Source organism: Tiliqua scincoides, chromosome 5, assembly GCF_035046505.1.
Source record: "Tiliqua scincoides isolate rTilSci1 chromosome 5, rTilSci1.hap2, whole genome shotgun sequence".
NCBI classification, from domain to species: Eukaryota; Metazoa; Chordata; class Lepidosauria; order Squamata; family Scincidae; genus Tiliqua; species Tiliqua scincoides.
The window spans coordinates 124,540,312-124,549,271 of record NC_089825.1 but is presented as its reverse complement, the minus strand read 5'-3'; the positions used below and the strand labels follow the sequence as shown (position 1 = coordinate 124,549,271).

Sequence of the window (8,960 nt, the reverse complement as noted above, 5' to 3'; positions counted from 1 at the left end):
GTAGTGAGCTGTAGTAGCTCCAGTATTGGAAGTGGATTGGGGAGAGCAAGTGTGAATCTCTACCTGGACTATGAAGGCCACGGGGTCATCTTGAGCCTGCCCTGCCCCTTTGCCTGGCCTACCTCACAGGGCTGGAATGAATAAAACAGAGTGGGTAGCCCTAGCAAGGGACATGACCCTGGGAGTCTTGGAAGAGGAGTGAGATATACACGTGTTAATAACAATAATGTTCTCCTGCGGGGGGGGGGAAGGGGGGGTGATTTGGCATGGCAAATAGTGTTTCCAGAAAGGTTGTGAAGACCAGAATTTAAAAAGTTAAAGAATAAAATAAAGAATAAAAATGTATCTTATGATCTTTTACTGTATTTTTAAAAAGTTAGGCACTTTGCAGTTATTAGGTAACAATTACTGGTAGGTTATTTTTCTGGTCTTGGGTAAAATCAGACAAAATTAGTCAGGCACCACCCTAAGTTTAACCCCTGACTTATCTGAGGGCCATAGAAAATCCCATGATTTTCTGCTCAAAACCTGCCCTCAATTTATCCGTGAGGTCGACTCAAAGGCGAGCGTCTGCGGCAGGTATCGGTGCGGTATGTACCATGTTCCTAAAAGCGCCGTTTTTTGCAGATCTGATGGCATTACTTCAGAAAGCTGCAGTTGTTTAAAATAATTCACAAAACTTTTCAAGATTGTTCCAAGTGTCCTGTCGATAACGGGGATCACTTTGACATGTTTTGTCCATTGTTGTGTGATTTCAATGACAAGGACTCAGCATTGTGTCATTTTTTCTAGTTCTTTTTCATCGACTCTGGCGTCCCCAGGAATTGCAATATCAACCAGCCAGATGTTTCAATTTTCTATTTCAGGTGTGCGTCCCTTAACAACAGGAATGTACTCCTGCACCCCTGTCATCAAGTGATGCCTGGCGCTAAATGAAACCGCCAGAGCTGAGGGATACTGTGCTCCATTTTCTGAGCCCTGTAGAGGTAGCATGTGCCCACTTCCAGGAAAACCGGAAGTGACATTTTTCCGCCTTATAACGCATTTGGAGGTCCAGGGAAGCTTCCGACTGGTGTCGCACTGTGGGAAAAGCCCCCAGAGGCAAGGTGAGCAGAGGCCTCAGTGTCAGAACTTTGTGGGGGTAGAGTGACCAGCGACGGACTGTGGCATATGCAGAATCAGAATGTTGCAAAGTGATGTTCACCTGTATTATTGTATCAGGTATATTATGTTCAAGGTGTTGGTCCATTTGAATTTTAAAGTTCCACAGGATTGTGACTTGGTCTTTCTCCAGCATCTTCTCAACCTGATGTTCCCAAACATTTTTCAATGCTGGCAAATTATACCTTCTACATAATGACCAGTGGATTAATTTTGCAACTTTATGGTGCCTGACTTTCTAATCCATCTGTGCAATCTTACTGCATTCACATATCAGAGGAGACACTGTCTCATCTTCTTCCTGGCAAAGGTTGCAGTTAGGGTTTTCACCCACTTTCTGGATTTTAACCTTCATTTTTTGCAGAGCCTGTTCTTGCGCAGTGAAAATTAGACTTTCAGTTTCTTTCTTTATGGTTCTCAGTTTCAGCCACGCCTAAGTCTAGTTGTTATCACTTTTCCCTTCAATGTTTTACAGACGTTGTCCTTGCAATGGTTTATTTTTCCAGCTACTCAACCTATTTTCAAATTGCAGCTTTTTAGATTCAGCTTTCGTGTCTGCAGGTTTTTAAATATTCTCCATTTTTACAGCCTTCAATAGTTTTTCTCTGCTTTTATCACTCAGACCTCTTTTTTCTTTTTCCACTACCTGTTGTACCTTTAGAAGTCCATGATCTCCCATTTTACATGGTCAAAAGGCAGCCACAGTATCCTGCATGCCCTGGGCAGCTGCTGCCACCTCCTCAGGAGAAAGGGACTTTTGTCCACTTCCTCTGAGTAAGGGAAGTAGCCCCACAATGGGGCTACTCGAATCAAAGAGGCCTGTGTTGGGCCGTGTGGCCCAACACAGGGCTCAGGATCTGGTAGAGCTGAGCTCCACCGGTCCCGCCCCCTGCTCCCTTCACCCGCCACGCCTCCTTCCTACCCTGGAGTGCCTCCTCCCATCCCCACTCATCTCTCAGTGGTCCAGGCGATTGCCAGGTGGTGGGATGTTGGCCCAGCACGAACTCGTGCTGGGCTAATTCCAGCACTGGGCCCATGACAAGGGCTCTGAAATGTGCCACGTTAGCAACAATACATGCCAGTGGTAAACCGGCGTGCAGGACTCAGGATTGGGCCCTAACTCACTTTGAATCCAATCAGTTATTCCAGCTATCTAGTTACTGGGATGGCCCATGTATTTATGGCTTTGTTTATATTTCCATCCTTTGACTTTAAGATTTCTCACACTCTTTTGATGAATTCTCACTGCGTCAAATCTTTCACTTTTGTATTCAAGATGTTACCTGCTTCAAAGATTCCTAAAAACTTAAAATTTTCATTTTTTCACAATGCATCAATTTCCAAATTCTATTCCATCTAGGTTCTGTATTTTTCCATGCTGCATTTCAGCATTGCATTTTTCCACGTAGATAAAAGTGCACATTTGTCCAATCCAAACTTATATTGAATTTCCCTGCTAAATATTTGCACTGTATAATAATAATAATAATAATAATAATAATAATAATAATAGCCACCTTGAGTGCCCTTTGTTGGGATAGAAAGACGGGATATAAATTCTATAAATAATAATAATAATAATAATAATTATTATTATTATTATTATTATTATTATTATTATTATTATTATTATTATTACTACAAATAAGTTTCAGCTGGTTTGCTGGTCACACCTCTTCCTAGATCTGAAAGACCCGGCAAAGAACATAAGAACATAAGAACAGCCCCACTGGATCAGGCCATAGGCCCATCTAGTCCAGCTTCCTGTATCTCACAGCGGCCCACCAAATGCCCCAGGGAGCACACCAGATAACAAGAGACCTCATCCTGGTGCTCTCCCCTACATCTGGCATTCTGACTTAACCCATTCCTAAAATCAGGAGGTTGCGCATACACATCATGGCTTGTACCCCATAATGGATTTTTCCTCCAGAAACTTGTCCAATCCCCTTTTAAAGGCGTCTAGGCTAGACGCCAGCACCACATCCTGTGGCAAGGAGTTCCACAGACCGACCACGCGCTGAGTAAAGAAATATTTTCTTTTGTCTGTCCTAACCCGCCCAACACTCAATTTTAGTGGATGTCCCCTGGTTCTGGTATTATGTGAGAGTGTAAAGAGCATCTCCCTATCCACTCTGTCCATCCCCTGCATAATTTTGTATGTCTCAATCATGTCCCCCCTCAAGCGTCTCTTTTCTAGGCTGAAGAGGCCCAAACGCCGTAGCCTTTCCTCATAAGGAAGGTGCCCCAGCCCCGTAATCATCTTAGTCACTCTCTTTTGCACCTTTTCCATTTCCACTATGTCTTTTTTGAGATGCGGCGACCAGAACTGGACACAATACTCCAGGTGTGGCCTTACCATCGATTTGTACAACGGCATTATAATACTAACCGTTTTGTTCTCAATACCCTTCCTAATGATCCCAAGCATAGAATTGGCCTTCTTCACTGCCGCCGCACATTGGGTCGACACTTTCATCGACCTGTCCACCACCACCCCAAGATCTCTCTCCTGATCTGTCACAGACAGCTCAGAACCCATCAGCCTATATCTAAAGTTTTGATTTTTTGCCCCAATGTGCATGACTTTACACTTACTGACATTGAAGCGCATCTGCCATTTTGCTGCCCATTCTGCCAGTCTGGAGAGATCCTTCTGGAGCTCCTCACAATCACTTCTGGTCTTCACCACTCGGAAAAGTTTGGTGTCATCTGCAAACTTAGCCACTTCACTGCTCAACCCTGTCTCCAGGTCATTTATGAAGAGGTTGAAAAGCACTGGTCCCAGGACAGATCCTTGGGGGACACCGCTTTTCACCTCTCTCCATTGTGAAAATTGCCCATTGACACCCACTCTCTGCTTCCTGGCCTCCAACCAGTTCTCAATCCACGAGAGGACCTGTCCTCTAATTCCCTGACTGTGGAGTTTTTTCAGTAGCCTTTGGTGAGGGACCGTGTCAAACGCCTTCTGAAAGTCCAGATATATAATGTCCACGGGTTCTCCCGTATCCACATGCCTGAGTAGCATCCAGGTTAGATCACAGTAATATTTCATGTTTCACAGTAATCATTCATGCCTGAGTAGCATCCAGGTTAGATCACAGTAATATACTCAATGTGTACTACCTTTGAAAACATGTATTAACTTCAGAGGTTTCAGAATGCATTAGCCAAGTGTTTCTCAACCAGTGGTACAGGTACCACTGGTAGTACTTGAGGTGTTGTCTGGTGGTACTCACAGGGCCCCTGGACCAGAAATGCATCACAACAAACAGGGGTAGGAGGTTCAGCTTGGCAGGCAGAGCTCCAAAGCATGCTTTTCTGCATTTGAAAAAGCCCTCCTGTCCACCCTGAGCCTCTTACTGGTGTTGATTGTGTTGCATCTGGCCTCCCAATCCAGAAGTAACTAGAGATGATGATGTCATCGCCAGTTACTTCTGGTGGTACTTCGAATAGGTGGACCATGGGAAGTAGTGCAGCAGAGGAGAAATGTTGAGAGACACTGCAGTAGCCAAATCTTTGTCTGGTCTGGTTTGCTTCAGTTATACAGCTGATCCACCCATACTGGTGCTGCCTATTCATTTCTAAGCCAGGTACTGGTTTTGACTTTTGGCCCAGGACCAGGATCCCCTGAGGGCCGCCTTTTTCCATATGAACCTGCCTGTGCATTCAGTCCATCAAATCATTTTCATTTTCATGCACTTTCATGGGAAGTTTAAAAACTTGTGGACTTCTGCATATCTGCTAAAAGGGCAGGGTAGGCTTGTTTTCTGGGACTGGAAAAGAGATCAGTGCCCAAAGAATGGTTTCCTGTTTAAAATGAAAGTTTGTTTTCTCTGAAATGAACTAGATTCTTGGAAATGAGCTAGCTTGGTTTTGGTTTCAGACTTATCCACAATATATGTCCAGGTTGATTTGTCCTTTTTCTTATTCCTGCTTTGAATGACTTCTGTATCAGTTGTTCCAGCTTCCAGAGGAAAAGGACAGTGGGGAAGACAAAAGTCAGGGAATTGTAGTTTGGAGGGGTCAGTGTCTCAAAAAACAAAATCCTACTACTGCATTCTTTATTTTCTTTTCGGATGCAAAGGCTAAACTGGGGGAGGTCTGCTCACTATCTAGCGGATCTATAATTACCTATATAGATATACTTAATGATAATATCTCCCAAATAACTAAAATACCAGAGGTTTGCAAAGGGTATTTTTTCTGACCTCTAAAGACAGCAGTCTCCCTCTTTTGGAAATATAAGGCCTAGTCACTTGAGATTGACCATTTGATTTGTTACAGTGTGTTGTATGTGAATGGGTGTGTGGTGGCTGGAGAGAGATGTGCATTCTCTCCAGAGATGCAAGTGTAGTGGTCATCATACAAAAATAAGTACTTAAACATCAGGCCCAGTGATAATAATAATTTGTTAATAATAATGGATCATAATTCTTGATAATTATTACAGAAGGTCTCTGTTTTGGGAACAGCTCATTTCCTTCAATGAGCCATTCTAGCCAGCAGGTCCCAGTCAGGTAAAAGTCCAAGTTGGGGAGAGGTTTGGCAGCCTTCTCCCAGCTGCAGGTGCATTGAACACTTTCCCTTCCCTCGAGCTACAGAAGATCTCTATCATCCGTCACAGGGAGACTTGTTAAGGCAAATGCAAAATTGTTTGCGATTACTCCACTTTCACTGCTGCTGACCTGGGAAGCCCTGCAGACCCTCATACAGGGTTCCCCTCACCCCAGGACGGCTGCTGCAGGGACTGGTAAGTGCACCCCAGTCCCTGCAGCCCCATTAGAAGTGAAAGTGGAGCGATCATGCTCCACTGCCGATTTAGCGGAGGCGGGGCGCGATTGCTCTACTTTCACTTTGGAAGCACCGGGGAGCCCTGCGGATACTCACGCAGGGCTCCCCGCACCCCCAGGAGGCTACAGGAGGCTCTGGTAGGTACAGCCAAGCCCCTGCAGCCCCCTGAGTGGCATGATCCTGGGGATTGCACCCCTGCCTCCTGGCTGCCCCCGCCCCTTAAGGGGGCAGAGGCCAGGGCCCTCGGGCTGGGGCATCGTGACGCCCTAGTCTGAAAAACTCTGCCTTAAAGGGCATTAAAATGTCACTTCCAGTTTCCCTCGTGTATTTTGGCCAGAAACAGTCATTCTGAAGCCCACAGAGGTCACAAGCAGACATACCCGGCCTCTGCAGGCTCCAGAAAGCCCTCCGGAGCGGACTCTGGTCTCCTTTGGAGGGCTTAAGCGGCCAAAAATTGCAGATTTGCTTTTCTACGATTTTCTGTATCTGCAGGGGGAGGGTGGGTGATTGACTGAGAATGGATCACCTGCGGATACCGAGGTCTCAGCTGTATACAGTAGGCAAGAGACTTGCAGTCAAAATTTTGGCTGCTAGATTCCTAGCAGATGACCTACCTGTGCACTCGAATCATGAGAAGTAGAGGATGTGCAAAAAAATGGCCTTCTTGGGCATGGCACCTAGACTGCTGAATGCCCTTCCGACTGAAACCTGCCTTTGGTGGGTAGTAAAATCTTTGCTTTTTCAACAAGAATTTGGGCCAAGGAAAATTGGTTTTGCTATCTATATTAATGCTTGTTGTACTTTGTGCAGTGGCTTGCTGGTGTTTCACATTGTAAAGAACACCTTATGTTGTTACCCCACGGGAGGGTCTTCAGGCTGAAGGGCAGGGTAGAAATGTTTTCATTATATATATTGGAGAGCGAAGGACAGGTGACGGGCAAGGCTGCTGAACCCATTCTCCTTTTGCCATTTGTCTGCTCAAAATCGTGCCTTACTTGCTGATTCAGATCCACGTGTCCCCTGTGAGAATTGCAGTGGTCACAGTACTGGGATTGGGGAAAGCATGATTATATCTCTGCCTGCGCCATGAAGAGCAATGCGTGATCTTGAGCCTGTCCCCCTCTCTCAGCCTAGCCTACCTTACAGGGTTGAACTGAATCAGAGCAGGGTAGGCGGCTCCATCAATTGATATGACCCTGGGAGTCTTGGAGGCAGCAGTGAAATGTGCAAGTATTAATAATAATACTCTCCTGCAGAGAGGAAAGCAGCTGAGGGAAAGTAGGTGATTTGGCATGGCAAAACAGCCCACAAGGAACCTCCCATTTCCTTCTCCAGTCAAATTTATTGACTTTGCAAGTACCTTCCGGTTTTAACATAACCAAGACTGCAGGCAAGCAGAAAAGGAAGTGTGATAACAAAGGGTGCGGCTGCCCTGATAAATAACAATTATCTACAGGAATTACCATGGGATCACTGCCACCTCTCCATGCCATAAAAAACTTCAGTGGTTGATTTCTGCATACCAGATATCAATGAAAAGGGTAGCGCAGGCTTGTTTTCTGGGACTGGAAGTCATCTCTAGAAGAAAGATCCACACCCTGAGGGTGGATTCCTGTTTAAATTGAAAGGTTCTCTGTCAGTTCTCTGAAATGGGCTAGTTTAGTTTTGGCTTAAAAATTTATACAAAATATATGCCCAGATTGATTTCTCCTTTTTTCTTAGTCCTGCTTTGCAGTGGCATACTGGGGGGAAGGGGTGCAAATACCCTGGGTGCCAGGCTTCAGAGGGTGGCACCACATGCCATCCACTCCTCCAGCAGTGCCTCCCCCGCAGCACTCAGTCAGTGCGCCAATATTGGTGCGTCAATCTGAGGGCCACCCCTGAGGGCTGCTGTCTAGAGGCAGTCTGAGGGCCAGGGAATGGCTCTCAGCCTCCCTGGTGCTCAGAAGGCCTTCTGGAGGCCTAAAATCGACAGTTCCGGTTTTCTGCTAAAAACCAGAAATGACTGTTTTCAGCCTTCTGAATGCCAGGGAGGCTGTGTGTGGCTTTTCTGGCCCTCAGAATGCCTTCTGGGGGCTGAAAATTGACACTTTCAGTTTTTGGCTGAAACTGGAAGACATATTTTCAGCCTCCAGAAGACCTTACAAGAACACCTGGGGAAGGAGGCAGTGACAATTTTCAACCTCCAGAAGGCCTGGGGGGGGGGGGGAGCTGGTGAGGCTGTGCACAGCTTCCCCAGTCCTCAGAACACCTTCTGGGGGCTGAAAATTGATACTTGTGGTTTTTGACTGAAAACCAGAAGTGACTATTTTTGGCCCCCAGAAGGACTTACAAGACCTTCTGAGGGCTGTGAAATCTACACGCGGTCTCCCCAGCCCCCAGAACTGGGGGAGGACACAGTGGGCACAGGGGGGTGGCACCTCCAGGTGGGGGGTGGCATCCCTGGGGGTAAACCCCAGGCAGGGCACTGGCAGGAGCACCATTGCTGCTTTGAATGACATCTGGGTAAGTTGTTCCAGCTTCCAGAGAAAAAAGGACTGGGAACACAAAGGTCAGGGAAATGTTAATTGGAGGGGTGGGATGTGGGTCTCAAAGTAACAAGATCATCACGTCCTCTAACTGTATTTCCTTTTGGGATACAAAAGTTTAATTAGTGGTTCTATTAGGTATATAGTTATACTTAATGGCAATAGCTCCCAAATAGCTGGGATACCAGAGGTTTCCCAAGCTGTTTTTTCTGGTCTCTGAAAATGGCAACTTCTCTCTTGGAAAATAAGAGCTAGAAACTTGAGATTGACTATAGCATTTTGGTGCTACTTGAGGAGCAGCTTGAGATGCTGCATTGGTGTAGCAGAGAAGCCATAACAAGAATTAGACACAGGTTTCAGAGAGGTTGAAAGTGCTGAAAGCAGGAGCAGGAATGAAATCAAGGGAGAAGTGAAGTGCAGTCTCCCAGCTCCTGACCCAGCTTTTTATTAAGTCTCAAAACACATGATATAAGGTTA

The 8,960-nt window shown here is 45.9% G+C and overlaps 1 protein-coding gene across 1 annotated transcript in view; it reads left to right on the top strand.

Annotated features, from left to right (window-relative positions):
* The first annotated feature begins 1,085 nt into the window (after positions 1 to 1,085).
* Positions 1,086 to 8,960, top strand: part of LOC136652297 (up-regulator of cell proliferation-like) — a 31,934-nt gene continuing 24,059 nt past the window's right edge. Inside the window, exon 1 of the mRNA XM_066629228.1 lies at positions 1,086 to 1,106. The gene's annotated coding sequence lies outside the window, so the exon portion shown is untranslated. The remainder of the gene's footprint in view (positions 1,107 to 8,960) is intronic.